This window comes from Neovison vison, chromosome 2, assembly GCF_020171115.1.
Source record: "Neovison vison isolate M4711 chromosome 2, ASM_NN_V1, whole genome shotgun sequence".
Classification (NCBI taxonomy): domain Eukaryota; kingdom Metazoa; phylum Chordata; class Mammalia; order Carnivora; family Mustelidae; genus Neogale; species Neogale vison.
Window position 1 is genome coordinate 211,300,630 of NC_058092.1, and position 15,707 is coordinate 211,316,336.

The 15,707-nt window shown below is 38.1% G+C and overlaps 1 protein-coding gene across 1 annotated transcript in view; it reads right to left on the reverse strand.

Annotated features, from left to right (window-relative positions):
• Nucleotides 1–15,707, reverse strand: part of HPSE2 (heparanase 2 (inactive)) — a 700,195-nt gene that overhangs the window by 518,528 nt on the left and 165,960 nt on the right. The gene's annotated exons all lie outside the window — the stretch shown is intronic.

Consider the following 15,707-nt stretch of genomic DNA (forward strand, 5'->3'; position numbering starts at 1 on the left):
ATGCTATAACCTAGATTGGCTCCTGGAAGAAAAAAAAAGGACATTACTGGAAAACTAAGGAAATCCAAATAAAAACTGTAAATTAGTTAATAGTATTGTTATGATGCTATCCTCTTATTTTGATCAATGTATCAGAGTGTGTAAGATGTTAACATTAAGGGAAGCTAGGTGAAGAGTGTATAAGAAACTTCAAATCCAAACTTATATACATTTCAAAATTTTTGTAAATCCAAAATTATTTGAAAATAAAAAGTTGAAAAAAATGACATATGGTTCCATACCCACTAGAAATGGTAAAATGAAAAAGAATTAATGTTGGAGGGGATGTAAGACAACGTTTTATATATTGCTGGTTGGAGTATAAAGTGGTAGAACCACTTTGAAAAATAGTGTGGCAGTCTGAGAACATTAAACGTACATCTATCTACCCTATGAATCAGCGATTCCACTCCTAGAAATTTTTATGAGAAAAAAATGTATGTCAAAAAAAAACCTTGCACAAGGATGTTTATATTAATTTTATTCATAATAGCCAAAGACTGGAAATAATCCAGATGTCCATCAACAGGATAATGAATAAATAAGCTGTGGTACCTTCATATAATGGAATAGTACTCAGCAACAAAAAGTGAGCAATACAAAAAAACAACATGGGTAAAACTTAAAAACATTGCAAAGAGTGAAAGAAGCCAGACGCAAAAAAGTACATGCTGCATAATTCTATTGGTATGAAACCCTAGAGTAGTCAAATTCAATTTGTGTGATAGAAATCAGACCCTGGTTACTTGAAGGTGGGGCAGGATAAGCACAGACTGGAAAAGCATAAGGAAGCTTTTTGGGGGTAATAGAAATATACCGGGTGCTGATAGGGATGGGGCTATACATGGGTATGCATTCATGAGAATTGGTAAAATTGTACACATAAAATCTCTGTACTTCATTGTATGTAAGTTATGCCTCATAAAACAATTTTTAAAAATAACATAAGTATGTATTATTCCTTCTTTTTGTTCCTTGTTCCTAAATAAAGTCCCCACTTCAGTCAAACAGATTCTTCCCACTCCAAAATCAATGCAACAACTACAGTTTAAAGGCCTTTAATTACAAATCCTGTTATAGATTTATGAAAATCTAATTGGATCATATCCACTTGTTCCCCCTCAGAATAGCTGCAACTTATCTTCATGATCAGAAGAGTGGGGAACTACAGTATTTCCACCCTTTATATTTTATACTTGGGCACATTTTTCACACACAGCTTAAGAATATACAAATAGCTCTCTTATCTGAAGGAATTCTAAGTGTTTTACAAACCTTCAAAACAGATTTTTAAACTATCTAATATTTTATAGGAGGAACATTTCATGCAGACTAAAGTGCAGCGACATCTGGCCTGCAACATGGCAGCTGTTTAACAGCCATGACACCTCACAAAAGTTTAGGACAGGAAGCAAAGAATTCTACAGCCAACTGAGGCGAAGATGAGGAAGGCTGCAAAAGCAGGAGGCTGCAATGGCTTGGGCTGGAGCACCGCCAGCACGATGTGGTTAACACCTCCATCGTAATGAAAAGCACAAGTGTCATTAGTGGTCAGAGCTTCATCTCGCAGAGGGCACGTCCCACAGCATGGTACCTTTTCCTTCCATCAAGAGCACTGGTTTATTTCTAATACAACAGGAAAAAAAGTTCCCTCTAGCCATGCCCCAACCATTCCATGCTGAGGTCCCCTTTCCAGGTACAATACTGCACATGAGCTTAGCTGTGCAGAAATTTTACAAAAAGTCTTTATCCTGATGTCATAAGGTCAAACCAACACTTAGTTTGATATATTTCATCACAAGCAAAGAGAACAGAGGAAAAAGTGATGTGGGTGATGGGAGTACAGACAAACACATTGCCATCCAAAGACTCACTCTCCTTCTAGAATTTTTTGAAAACTTTTGTTTTGCCAAATTAAAGAAGAAAATTTTGAGTGTTTTTCTTCCCCCTGTGATAGCCTTCAAGTATCTACCTGATGGGAAGCTCAGTTAGTTTTTGTTGAGCCTGGAGAAGAATTCTAGATGCAGAAGAGATAAAGGATCACAGACTCTTCATGTGCTTTCGGCCATTATTGTGCCCATGAAACCCTCTTGTAAGAAAGGTATGAACGTGCCCGTAAATAATCGTCACATCTTAGCCCCAGCTCCCTGGAAACACAGCTCCTCCTTCATTTAACTCCAAATTGTTCTGGATACTAGACCTCAAATCATTTTTTTCCATATACAAAAACTAAACCAAATCACTCATCCTTCCAGCAACTCCCCATCATTTCTCCCCTTACATAAGGATTTGTGCCTTGAATTCAATGCTTCCCCCTTGATAATCACACACTCATTATTTGAAAGGCCAGTTGAAGATAACCCAGTGCCCAGAGTTCCACTCCCACAAAAGGTGCATTCTATCCTTTCACAATGCATATAAAGCATAGTGACACCTCCTGGATACCAAGGGATACAAGAGACTCCAACCTTATAAATTCATTCATCATTATCAAAGGACAACTTCTTTCCTTCTTCCACTCTACCCAAAGGGCAAAGCAGATCAAAGATAGAATTCTAACTGAGGCTGGAATTAGATTTATCTATTACTGCTTGGATCTGAGCATTATGGGTATATGTTGGGGGTGGGGTGGGGACAGTGTTTGGGGATTGCTGAGGTTGATGGAAAAGGAGAGAGATGGTTCCAGTTAAATTCTGTGCCATCAGGTGAAATAATATATAAGTCAATAATCACTGCTCTCAAGCCCAAAGAAGTCTGCTAGGCTGTAGATGATGTGGGATTGGGAGTGGGGAGCAGTCGATTACAAAGAGATAACTCACCACAGTGGGCAGTAAATACACAGAAGGAAAAATGACTTGTGCAACAATGCTATTGCGATTTAGCTTTGGAGACTCAGATGCAACAAACATCTGTGGGCAATGATTAGATGCCAGATACTATGCCTGGAGAGTCAGCATATGTCTTTCTTCAAACCTCTCGACATCCTTGTAAAGGTAAGAGTATACTCTAACTTTTACAGATAAGGAAAGAAGGTTGGGCATATAAAGTGATTTGTTGGGGCAGCTGGGTGGTTCCTTGGGTTAAGCCTCTGCCTTTGGCTCAGGTCATGATCTCAGGGTCCTGGGATCGAACCCCGCATTGGGCTCTCTGTTCGGTGGGGAGCCTGCTTCCCCCCGCCCCTGCTGCCTGCCTCTCTGCCCACCTGTGATCTCTCTGTCAAATAAATAAAATTCTTAAAAGGGAAAAAAAAAAAAAAAGGAAGAAATGGAGCCTAAAGAGATTTAGTCCATTTTAAAGTGATTTGTCCAAAGTCACCCAGATTGTTACTACCAAGGTAAATCCTCTATGTTCAAATCTCTTAGTTCTCCATCTGTATATTATGCTGTCTTTTCCTGCTGCCACTCTGTACTAATGTAATCTTATTGGATATGAAACATAAGCCAGGATTTTAAAGATGTGCAAATTTCACTGAGGAATGGAAGAGGGAAGGCATTTTAGGTAAGCAGACTCTGACTGCCATGAAAAGCCTAAACAAAAGGTGAGTTTAATGGGTTAAGAGGAAACTTGCTTTAAAAAAAGAGGATTACATAGAAAAGAAGGGGACTTGCTTGGGCTTTCTGCCCAGTGGAGAGCCTGCTTCCCCCTCTCTCTCTACCTGCCTCTTTGCCTACTTGTGATCTCTGTCAAATAAATAAATAAAATCTTTTAAAAAATGCCATTAAAAAAAAAAAAAAAGAGGGGCGCCTGGGTGGCTCAGTGGGTTAAGCCACTGCCTTCAGCTCAGGTCATGATCCCAGGGTCCTGGGATCGAGCCCCGCATCGGGCTCTCTGCTCAGCCGGGAGCCTGCTTCCTTCTCTCTCTCTGCCTGCCTCTCTGCTTGCTTGTGATCTCTCTCTGCCAAATAAATAAATAAAATCTTTAAAAAAAAGAAAAGAAGGGGACTGACTCTCCAAAGACAAGCCTTGGCCAAATCATGGAAGAATTCTACCATTAATCTTAAAGAGTTTTACCTTATTCTCTTTATAGTGGGAAGCCACTATAGTTCTTTGAATGACATTATGGAATCCACTTTAAAGAAATGTAATCTGGCATAGGGTATGATAGATTAGTGGAGAAAGAATAAAGCAGAGAAGTCAATCTGAGATAGTCATTGTAATATTGAAGATGAGGAGAGGTAAACTAAGAAGGGAAAGAAAGAAATATGAAAACAACTTCTGGCACATGGTGGACAGTACTCAGTAAATATTTATAGAAAGACAGAGCAGGGGGGACAAAAGCAGTGCAAGGAGAAAGTCATGAGAACTTGTTAACTCACTACTACTGAAAATAAGAGAAAAGGTATATCAAATGTCACTCTAAGGTAAGGCCCAGATGACCTTGAGAATCATAGTACTATTAGTAGCAGTAGAAATTAGAAATTTTAGCAGAAATAGAAGTTATTCTATTTCTAGTAGAAATATTATTAGTAGAAATAGATAATTTAGGAGAAATGAACCAAATTTAAGAAAGAAAAATGACAGATTATATACACCAAATCTGAGACTTTAAGACACCTTGGGAAAATGTTTACCCAGGAGAGAGATCAGGCTTCAGATTTAGATTTGACCATCATCTCCATAGAGGTGGAGTTAAAGCAGGAAACAAAGTCACCAAAGAAAATTTCATTGTGACAAAAGCTGAGGACTAAGAAGTAGACTTAAACACGCATGTGCGCATACATGCGAACACACACACACACACACACACCCCTCCCACAGGTGCAAAACAGTATCAAACACTGCATGCAAATCAAGCAAACTAAGGCTGGGAAAAGATAATTGGATTGTTTGGTCACCATGTGACACCCCCCCCAATTGCAATTGGGGGGGGTGCCACATGGTGATCTTCAACAGTTCTGGTTCAGGCAAATTATCAGAGAAAAAGGGAGATTTCAGAGAACTAATCAGAGTGTGGATTGAAAAGTGAAGGCTGGGGCGCCTGGGTGGCTCAGTGGGTTAAAGCCTCTGCCTTCAGCTCAGGTCATGATCTCAGGGTCCTGGGATTGACCCCAGCATCGGCATCAGGCTCTCTGCTTAGCGGGGAGCCTGCTTCCCCCCCTCTCTCTCTGCCTGCCTCTCTGCCTATTTGTGATCTCTGTCTGTCAAGTAAATAAATAAAATCTTAAAAAGAATAAAAGAAAAGTAAAGGCTGTGGGACAGACAACATATTTGAAAAGACTGGAAGTGAAAGAAGAAACAGAACTTCATATTATGTGCTAAGCTTAATGTACCTGAGAGAACTTTAACTTTCTCAGTTCGTTTTTTTTTAATTTTTTTATTTTTATGGTAAAATTCTATTATAAAGCACCACTATGCTATAATCTGAATCAGGCCATACCATGGGTCAAATCGTGTCCCCTGTGTGCATGGCGTTATGTAGGATATCAGTCTCAATACACCAGAGAAAGCATATGAGCATTATCCTTGTCCATTCCACTCCTATCTATGTTATTACAAGGTTGAACTGTAATTTGAATTTATAACACTAATGTTGCTTCATTGGGACTTTAATACACTTACTATTTGAAATAAATCACCCCATTTCTCTAATTACCCTCTATTGACAACTTCACTAATTTGGTGAGATGATGATGTTGGACTGTGAAAAACATACTGAAGTAAGATTTATGTTTAAATCCAGATGTTTAGACATATTAAACCACTATGGAGACTGATGATTTATTTTCTCTCACTATAGGTCAGAGCATATGGCTTAGAGAACACTTAAGAGAAGTGGGCTAATGTACTCATATTTCACTACTGGAACCTCTGGTTCTAAATTGAGTAAGTTTACCAATGAAATAAGCTTGATGGCTGTATACAAAACTCTAGTCAATATTCTTCATTTCACATCAAGTTCTCTGCCTATCTGCTTCCAAGGGGAAAACCAAGTGTTATCAACAAGGGTTTATCAATACACAGCCACTTAAAACCCAGACCTTGAGTATATGAATTCTTTTAGTCCACGTTAGTAAAAGGAATAAAGACGCAATAGACTGGACCTTTACATTTTCCCTCTCATTGAAAAAACTACTAAAAGAAAAGGCACTTTGCAACTTGTCAAGTGCCCAGGCAAGGAAACAACTGTAGCCAAAGGAACATAACCATCCAATCCTCTGAGTATTTACCAAAGACCTGTTGATAGTACTACTGGTAGTTTATATACTTCAGTCATGTTCTAGATTATGATCTAGGGTCTAGATCATGAAAAAAATGACATAAAGTTAAATCTAAAAATCCTGGATATTATATTCCATCAAGTTATAGCTATAATTCATTACCAGAAAACATAGAGAATGATCAAAACCAAGAATTAGCAAATATTTTTCTATAAAGATTCAGTAAATATTTTAGGCTTTGCAGGCCATATGGTCTTTGTAGCAATGACTTAATTCTGCCTTTGTAGTGCAAATTACCCATAGGGAAAATGTAGAACAATGAGTGTGGCTATGTCTCAATAAAACTTTATTTTAAAAAACAGGTAGTTGGGGTGCCTGGGTGGCTCAGTGGGTTAAAGCCTCTGCCTTCAGCTCAGGTCATGATCTCAGGGTCTTGGGATTGAGCCTCGCATCAGGCTCTCTGCTCAGCAGGGAGCCTGCTTCCCTGCCCCCTCTCTGCCTACTTGTGATCTCTGTCAAATAAATAAATAAAATCTTAAAAAAGAAAAAAAAGGTAGCAAAAGGAACTACTTGATGATGACAACAACAAAACTCAATGATGGAGCATGTCAGAGGGATATGGAAACCAACTGGAAGAGCTCCTAATGGCCAAAGCCAGAATGATTTGAACACTGAAACAGATAAAGTAGTGCTGGATTATACCAAAATAATAAAATAAATATTCATAAATCAATACTGATATTAATAAATGATGAGTAAATAAATAAATGGAAGAGAAGAGGCAAATGTCTCATGCAGAAGAATACTATGTTCTCATAAATGCCCAATTCCTTAACTGTGGACTGTGTGTGCATAAGACTTTCTTCCACAAAGTATAGTATTGAAAGAGGAGAAAAGGGTAACATCATGGTGGAGAAATCTGACAAACACTACCTCAGCCAGGTGATCAAGTTGACATCAATAGTAAGTCATGTTGATAATACATACAGTTGATATGATACAATGAGAATGGCACTTTACTGCTGTGGTTTTCTTCCCAAAACTTGTCTAATCATGAGAAAAATATCAGGCAACCCCCCCCCAAAAAAAGACAGTCTAAAAAAATACCTGACTAGCACTACTCTAAACTGTTAAGGTTATGAAAAAACAAAGGGAACTCTGAGAAATTGTCACAACCAAGAAGAACCTAAAAAAGGCTTGATGACTAAATGTAATATGATATCCTGGATACTATCTTGAACAGAAAAAGAACCCATGCAAAAAATAAAGAAAGGTGAATAAAGTATGCACTTTTTTAGTTAATTTAAAATAATAAGAAGAAGAACTGGCAGACCAGATTTGGCCCTGGGTTAACTGTTGCATTCACTATAGATCATGATGGTCTCCCACACCACAAATCAAAACATAGAAATAGATGACAATGACAGCAGGGCCTTTAGACAATCCCCAATCTAGCCCCCTCTTTTACAGCTGAGAAAACAGGAGCAGAGAGGTGAAGTGTCTTACCCAGAGCCGACCAGCCTGTAATGCGATGCAAATGAAGCTAGGATTTGGGGGTCTAATTTCATAGGTAATGCTCTTTAAGGTATACTATGCTGCTGCCCTCTCCCCCTCCCCTATATACATACATAGGGAAGTCACTACAGAAACAAAGGAACACTTAGGCAATTCATCTGACTTATGTCCTCCAAAGAAGAAAATCCTACTGTGCTTTCGGTTTTCTTCCCAGGTAATATTTTTTTCCCTAAATTCCTGCAACTGAAAGCTAGAGTCCAAGAAGCAACAGGACCCAGAAAGACTGACTCCTCACTGCTTTCCATCTCCTGACCTTGTTTACATGTGTTTGTCTGCAAAAGTTTTAAGGGAATCAGAGAAAACGAGTGCTTTAATTTCCCAATAAAGTCTGCCGCAGTATGAGTCATTGTTTTCTTTTTTTTACACTAGCCAGGGTAAAGCCTTCTGGTTTTAATAACTAATACTGCTGAGTTCAATAAAAAGCACTTAATTTAATTTAATCCAAACCTTGATCAATGCCAGCTTCCCCTGGAATTTTATCTTTGTTTTAATTTGAGTCTCCATGTTCAGAAAAACGAGAGGCCAAGAGGAAAGGGGCAGAAGTCAATTAGCTTGTAGGTTTGTTTCTAGGCAAAGGACATGAAAATACAAGATTGACAGGTAAACCACAAGACTCTAATATTTCTGCCCTGCTAGACCAAATTTTCCTGGCAGAATCAGTGTTTTCTTTAGTCCTGAATAAAGAAACTTAACAATTCACAGCCCCATTTGGAAAATGTTTTTTAAATAAAATATCCCAAAGCCAATTAGTATCAGATTTCTATGCTAGAAGTATATTGTCTTTAATGTGTTAATAGCCGAGAGATATGCTACTGTAAAATTAGATGCAGAAAGCCTCCCGAGTCAGTCTATTTGAACACTAAAACAGCCAGGCTGAGTGATTGGAGACTGGAATGGAAATAGAATGAAGCAATCCTGAGGACAGTTTGATAAGCTTTTCTTAAATGGTCCCTTTATTACTCTCATAGAATTCAGTCCTGTATCTGAAAACATGCATCATTTTAGAAGAATTGCTGCTGATACCACTTCCTTAGCTTATACCTGAAAGTTCTGTTGCCCTGTCAAATGTGAACCAAAAACTTCTTGAGGGTTGGGGGGAATTGTGAAAATCTGCATTTTGGTTCAATGATGTAGTTTTTCAGTGTAAACGCTTTTAGAGATAATCTGAAGGATCTTAAAATAGTTGCAGGCACCAAGGCCAGCTTTCAACATCCTCCCAGAGCATGGTTACTGGCACCACATATCCTTGCTACCATCCTGAAGTACTGACTATACAGTGGACCACAGGGACAACGCAATCAGTCTCCTGCAGAATTCCAAACTTTAGTTCCTGTAACACCTGGTTTCTCCACAGGGGTTTTGTGTCCAAACCTGATCCAACTACAATTCACAGACTATAGAATGTTGACTCTGGAAGGAGATAATAGAACTTCTAAGCCAGAGATTCACATGTATACGGATTTCATAGACCAGCAACCTTTCAAAAAAATAATTATGAGGACACCAAAACAGGGTTGCTCATTATCTCATAGTCGTTTGCTTTAGCAAAATAAAGACATTTAAAATAGCAACTACCAGGGCGACTGGGTAGTTCAGTTGGTTAAGCAACTGCCTTCAGCTCAGGTCATAGCTTGGGGTCCTGAGATTAAGCCCCACTTTTGGCTCCTTTGCTCAGCAGGGAGTCTGCTTCTCCATCTCCCTCTGCCCCTCTCCCCATTTGTGCTCTATCTCGCAAATGAATAAATAAAACCTTTAAAATGAAATAAAATAAAATATCAATTATCAACATTTCCTAATATTATACACATTTAAATGACAAAAATGTAGGGAGTGCATAACTTGGAACTTAAAAATTAAATAAATAATAGCCTCATTAAAACTCCCCACATTTTCTTATACTGTCATTTCATCCTAAATCACTAAAAATTTTGTCAAAGACTGGCATTCATCTATAGACCATTGTTTGGAAAACAACCAGCTAGCCCAACACTTTTACTTTATTTATTAGAACACTGACTTTCTGAGAGATGAAGAAACTTGCTCAAAGAAATCGAATGGACTGATGGCAGAGCTTAGACTAGAACCCAGAAGTCTAAATTCTGAGTATGTTGCTTTTGCATTGATAGAAGATTATCTCATTTGCTGAACAAACATTTCATGATCCCTGAATACATGCTTACAGAAAGTTAAAAAAGAGACCTCTTCGTAAATCAGCATGAAATAGAGAAATGAATAGAAGCTTGGAGAAAAAAAAATACAAAACTCAGTGAGATTTTTGGGGGAATGAGATACTTTACTCTGTTTAAAGAGGACATCAAAAGATACTTGTCAATACTGAAAGTAACAAACAAAAATGTAAAGTAACAATCATTTTGGAAAGTCAGAAGACTGGGAAGGAAAATAAATATGTTTATTAGCTATTACCTTCAAAATCTGTAAGCACAAAATACTAGAAAAAGTGCATAGAGCATACTCTTGAAGAAAAATAACTATAGAATCAATCTGTTTAGGAATCTTCATCTTCCCTTGGAAACAGGAATACTGTTAACAATATACCTACCAAGCTTGGGAAAAAGCCAACTCATGAATTGCAGTCTTATGGAAGAGGAATTAGATTTGACTCCTCTGATTCTACAGAGCGGAACTACCACCAATGGGCAGAAATTTTAAGAGATGCAGATATTGCTGAAGGTGAGAACTTTTTTTAAAAAAGGCATAGCTTTCTAAGTCTGTTCAAGGATGACTGGACCACCTCATGGTATGCCCTATCTTATAAGTACATTGAGCAAAACCTGGTTAACTATTTGGCAAGGTCATTGCAAAGGGAAAATCAAGCAAGGCTTGGACAGGAGATTGGCATAGATGACCTCTAAGAAGCTATCCAACTCTAAGAACCTAGGATTCTTTAATCATCACAACCCCTACCATTGAAGAAAGAGCAAAAAATTGGTCAAATATTTCAAAATAAACGTAAAACCTTCATGAGGATGAATGCTAATTGCACAATTTCAGAATACTGACAACTCAACAATCATCAGTCATGCCTGCATGAGCTACTATTAGGATTGGGAATCTGGACTCCTAATGTAAAATGCTCTTCCTTCAATACAATGTTACTTTAAAGCCATTTTGATACATGTTTTCATAAACATTTTTAAGTACCTGCTTCATGCCAGGCACTGTGCTTAGGTGTTGTCCTAAAATAAGCATACCCAGATATTATGTGGAATGAAGCCTCTTTAATTTTTAAAAATCTTCCTCCCTAGCAAAGGATGAGTCATTCCTAGTGAGGAGGAAAAGTAAATGGAATAGGCACCTACATAATCACTTCCCTCCTTTGGACTTCAGTTTCCCTACCTGTGAAATAAGTGGTTTTGACCAGATGATCTCTGTGGTCTTCTCCAGCTATAAAGGCTTAGGACTTATAAGACCAACAGGCCAGAAAATAGAGGGCTGGGTTTTTCAGGCTGCCTAGAAACAGAGGTTGCAATCATAAGCAGCCCAAAGTACTTACAGTGGTCCTAACCCTGAAGTTATAGGGGAAGATTTAACATGCCTCCAAACCTCATGGGCAATTCACTCCCTTAGAGCTGTTGGACAACCTCTGGCTAATAAAGATTAAACAAATAAATATAAAAAATGGTTCTATCCAGCATCCTGAGAGGCCAATTTGCTGTTAATGGTGGTGTTTAGGCCCTAAAAGGGTATTAACTTACAGAGTAGTTAAGTCTCCAAACACAGACCGTTCTTTAAAAGATGTACAGGTGCCAAAATTAAGGGCCAAATTACCAATCTGTTTTAAATGATGGTCTGGGAATGCTCAGTATGACAAGTAAAATGTATGACAAATAATATCTTCAATACAAAGAAAAAGTTGCTTGAATTTATTAGAGGAAATGTGGTACCTCTTGGGACTTCTTTTTTGCCCACTCCCAAAGAGGTGATTTTTCAAAATCGACTTGAAGACACAGCTAATGCAAAATGACCCTTTAAGCACAAAATAAGCTCATTTTTAACTAAAACAGTTTTCATGTCAGCATTTGCCAAAACCTTTGAGAACTTAGAAAGCTCAAGGAAATACACATTCCATTAGTATCAAAACTAGGTACTTCCATGACATGCTAAATGCCTGCATTACTCCACATGTGCAAAAGCTTTAGCCCAGAGGAAAGCTGGCTGCCTCTACTCACCAGTAAGTTTAAAGAGTTGCCTTGGCAGCCCTGCTGGATGACAGCAGAATGACTTCCTGTCAAGTAACCTCCATCCTCCAAGGTGACAGGAAATGGGTTTAAACACTGGTAATATCACTAATCAAGTTGAGAGAGCACATGTTCCCAGTCGGCAATTGTGAAGTTTGGTTGCAATGTGTTAGCAGCTTGCTGGGCCATGTGATTCAGCATAATGACAGATGAAAGGAAAGGTCAGATTTACTAAGTGTTGAAGAGGTGTCATCAAGAGTTGCATATTACTTCAAGATGTCCCTGCATCAGAGGCATCTCACATATAGGTAGAAGTCAATTTCTCCTACAGAATTCTTCAGTTTCCCAATTACTTCTATGGAAACTCCCAAATTTATTTCAACACATGAAGAATTGGACTTTCTCTTATTCCTGATTGAGACCAAATACTCCAAAATAATGATCTTATACGATTCTACCTTGATCTTTAAATGCACACATGCATATACTTTCAAATTTTGCCAAATTCACTCTTCTCAAGTTAAAATAGCCACATTTTCCTCAAAAGTTCTTTCTAGTCCCTCCAGTATCTTGATGCTTCAGGAACTGAAATATAATGGCATTTCTATTCCTCAAGAAACCACTCTTTAGTTTTACCTTAAGGAGGGCATGAGGAAATAGGATTTTCCTTTATTTATAGGACAGGAAGTCACTTTAGAGATCCTCTCTCAGAGCCTACTCATATTATAGATTCATTTCTTCAGTCACAATTAGTTTTTGAGCACACACTGTAATTCAGAAATTGTACTAAAGTTACAATAACTAATAGAACCAGACATAGTCCCTGATCTCTTGGAAGCCCTTAATTATATAATAGAACATTAAATAATTATCCAAATAAATTTATAACTTATAAATTAAGTATTAATGATTAAATAAATTATTATTCAGTTAATGTGTAATTATTAACTGGGGAGGAATAAATAGATATGGAAATAAATAGATAAGTAAAGCAACTTCCTAAGGGCCTGATGTGAGTCTTTCCTAAAATACCAGTCTCCTGGTTCCCAGTCCAGTTCTGTTTCACTCTGCATCCCAATGTATTTCACAGGATGCTTCCCGTGGACTGAAAGATGATCTGACATTCCATATCCAAGGCTATCTCACAGCAGCTTCTCTAGAGCAGGATTTTCTAAACTTTTTATCTCGTACCACAACTATAGAATGTTTCCTATTTGCTGAGGCATACCCAGAGGGAAGCACAGGGTGAGTGTACGTTTGTGCTTTAGGAAGCATGGCTGAAGGACACCTCCATCGTGAAGGTGTCTTAAGCTTTTGTGAAGAACACAAGAGTACTCTAGTAAAAAGGAGAAGATGGCAGTGCCCACATGGCTTTACTTTGGGAATATGCTTGCCCCAAAGAAAAAGAGGTAGGTGAAGGGTGGCATTCTACGTGATTTTCTAGAGTAACCACCAACTTCTGTCTTAAATACTGGGTGAAAATGATGACTCAGTTTAGCTTAAAAGGCCAGGGAACACAGCATGGACATGACTTGGCAAATCAGAACAACCAGCTATGGCATAGGAGTGTGCTGCTTGGCTAAGAGAGTGTACTCAGGGCCCTCTGAAGCATTATCCCAAAAGTCAGGTAGCTGGATTGAGTAGTCCCAACTCCTTCTCCACTAGCAGAGGAAAAAAGGACACAGAATAAAGAACTCTCAGCTATCTGATCCCTCCATTAAGAAGTTTACAATTTCTTGTAAACTTTAAAACTTTCTCCCATAAATATAACTCCTCTCACAGCTTAGATTTCTGTCTCCACAAGAAAAGCAAGCTGTCCCCAACACTCAATTTACAAACTGTGTCTAATCAATATTTGCTGAATGCACAAATGGTGTACAGGGGATTTTTGAATATTAATAAATAATAAGAACTTAGTGAGTATTTAAGTCTGTGATAGATACTGTGTTAAAGCTGGGAATGCATCTATATCACTTAATTCTAATAATCCTATAAGAGAGCTAATATTATTATTCCCATTTCATAGATGAAGGGGAAAAAAGGCAGCTTTAAGAGATTAAATAGCTTATCCAAGGTTACTCAGCTAATAAAAGGCAAGAGCTAGGATTTAAGCATATGTCTGGCACACTTCAAAGCCCATGCTCCTGATCACCATTTTTACTGCCACCTTGAGGGTCAAGGCAGGGCAAGATTTAGGGCATCTCACTACAGGGTCCTACTTTCAATTAATTAGGGTACTTTCGGCAGCAAACAAAAGGAAAAAAAGTAGTGGAACACTACACAAATGTATTAACTCACACAAGAAAAGAAGTCTTGAAATAAGGTGTTTTTAGGGTTGATTAATTCAGTGGCTCAGTGATATCTTTACTGATGCAAATCCTTTCCAATTTCTGCTCTGCTAACCTTAAGAGTATTGGCTTTTGTGCTCATACCTGTCCTTTAATGGTAGCAAAATGGCTGCAGCAGCTGCCAGCATCGCCTCTTCACACAATTGTGTCTAAAGGGAGAAAACAGACCAATTTTCTCAGCGCATTTCTTTTAAAAGTGAACAAACCTTTCTCAGAGACCTGCAGTAGACTTCTATTTTTACATCCTTGGCCATTGCCAAGCCAATCACTGGTAAAGAGATTAGAATTAACATGATTTACTTAAAGTAATTAAAATCCACCTACGTGAGTGGTTGGGAAGGAATCAGCATCCCCTGAGGCATATAGCTACCTGTCCCTGAACAAAAGTGATGCCCTTTCAGAAAGAAAGAAGGGCAGGAATGGCTGCTAGGTGGAAAATAATGGTAACTGCCACATTCCCAAATCAAATCATAAGTGAAACTAGAAGCTGTACCAACTGAAGCATCTTCTAACCACTGCCAAATACTAGTTGACAAATGCTTTCAAATCTAGTTATGTACAAAGGAAAAGTGGTAATCAATTCCAATCTTCTAGGCTTTTGGAATGAGAGAAAATTATAGAAGCAACCAAAATAATCAGTTTTCCATCCATCTTATGTCAAAGAAGGAAAACTATGGTTTCTTTCCTAGTGTAGAGTCAGACTTTAGAAAAAGAGAAGGATGTAGAAGCCATTCTTCCAATCTCCCCGTCCTTGACTAAAAGACAAAGAAATACATGATGCATCAAGAGCCCAAGAGGACTCCTGAATATTATGTTTCAGAATTTCTTCTGTATTAAATCAAGTGGTAACCATTCCTGTCTATTCATTCCTAGAGAATGTTAATCTGGAATTTCCATATCATGTCTCTGACCTTTAATTTAGAAATAATAATCTCTTCTTATATAAATAAACAGTTCTGAAATAACATATATGGAAGTTTTTTTGTGAATTTGAATTTGCTATGTAAATAGAAAGGTCTGCTCTAAGTTCCAGTTTTAGCCAGCGGCATGACTTACATGGTGGAAATCAATATCATGGGCCCCAGACTATCTGGCTTTTTGACAAAACTTGGTCAGTGTTCTCAGAGCCTGTGGTTAATAGATAAGTGTTCAAAAATTTTCACTCACTCTCCTTCACCTCTGAAGTCAAGTGTACTTCCCTGCCTCTTGGCCATAGTTTTGGTTGGCCATGTGACTTTCTGGGGCCAACTGAATGAGGCTGAAATGACAATGACTCATCTCTGAACATACACTTTACAAGGTCTTTCATGTTTCCACCTGCTTTCTTGTATTCTACCATCAGGTTAAGACTCAGCTTGGTTCGCTAGACCAAAGAGCAGAGACATCTA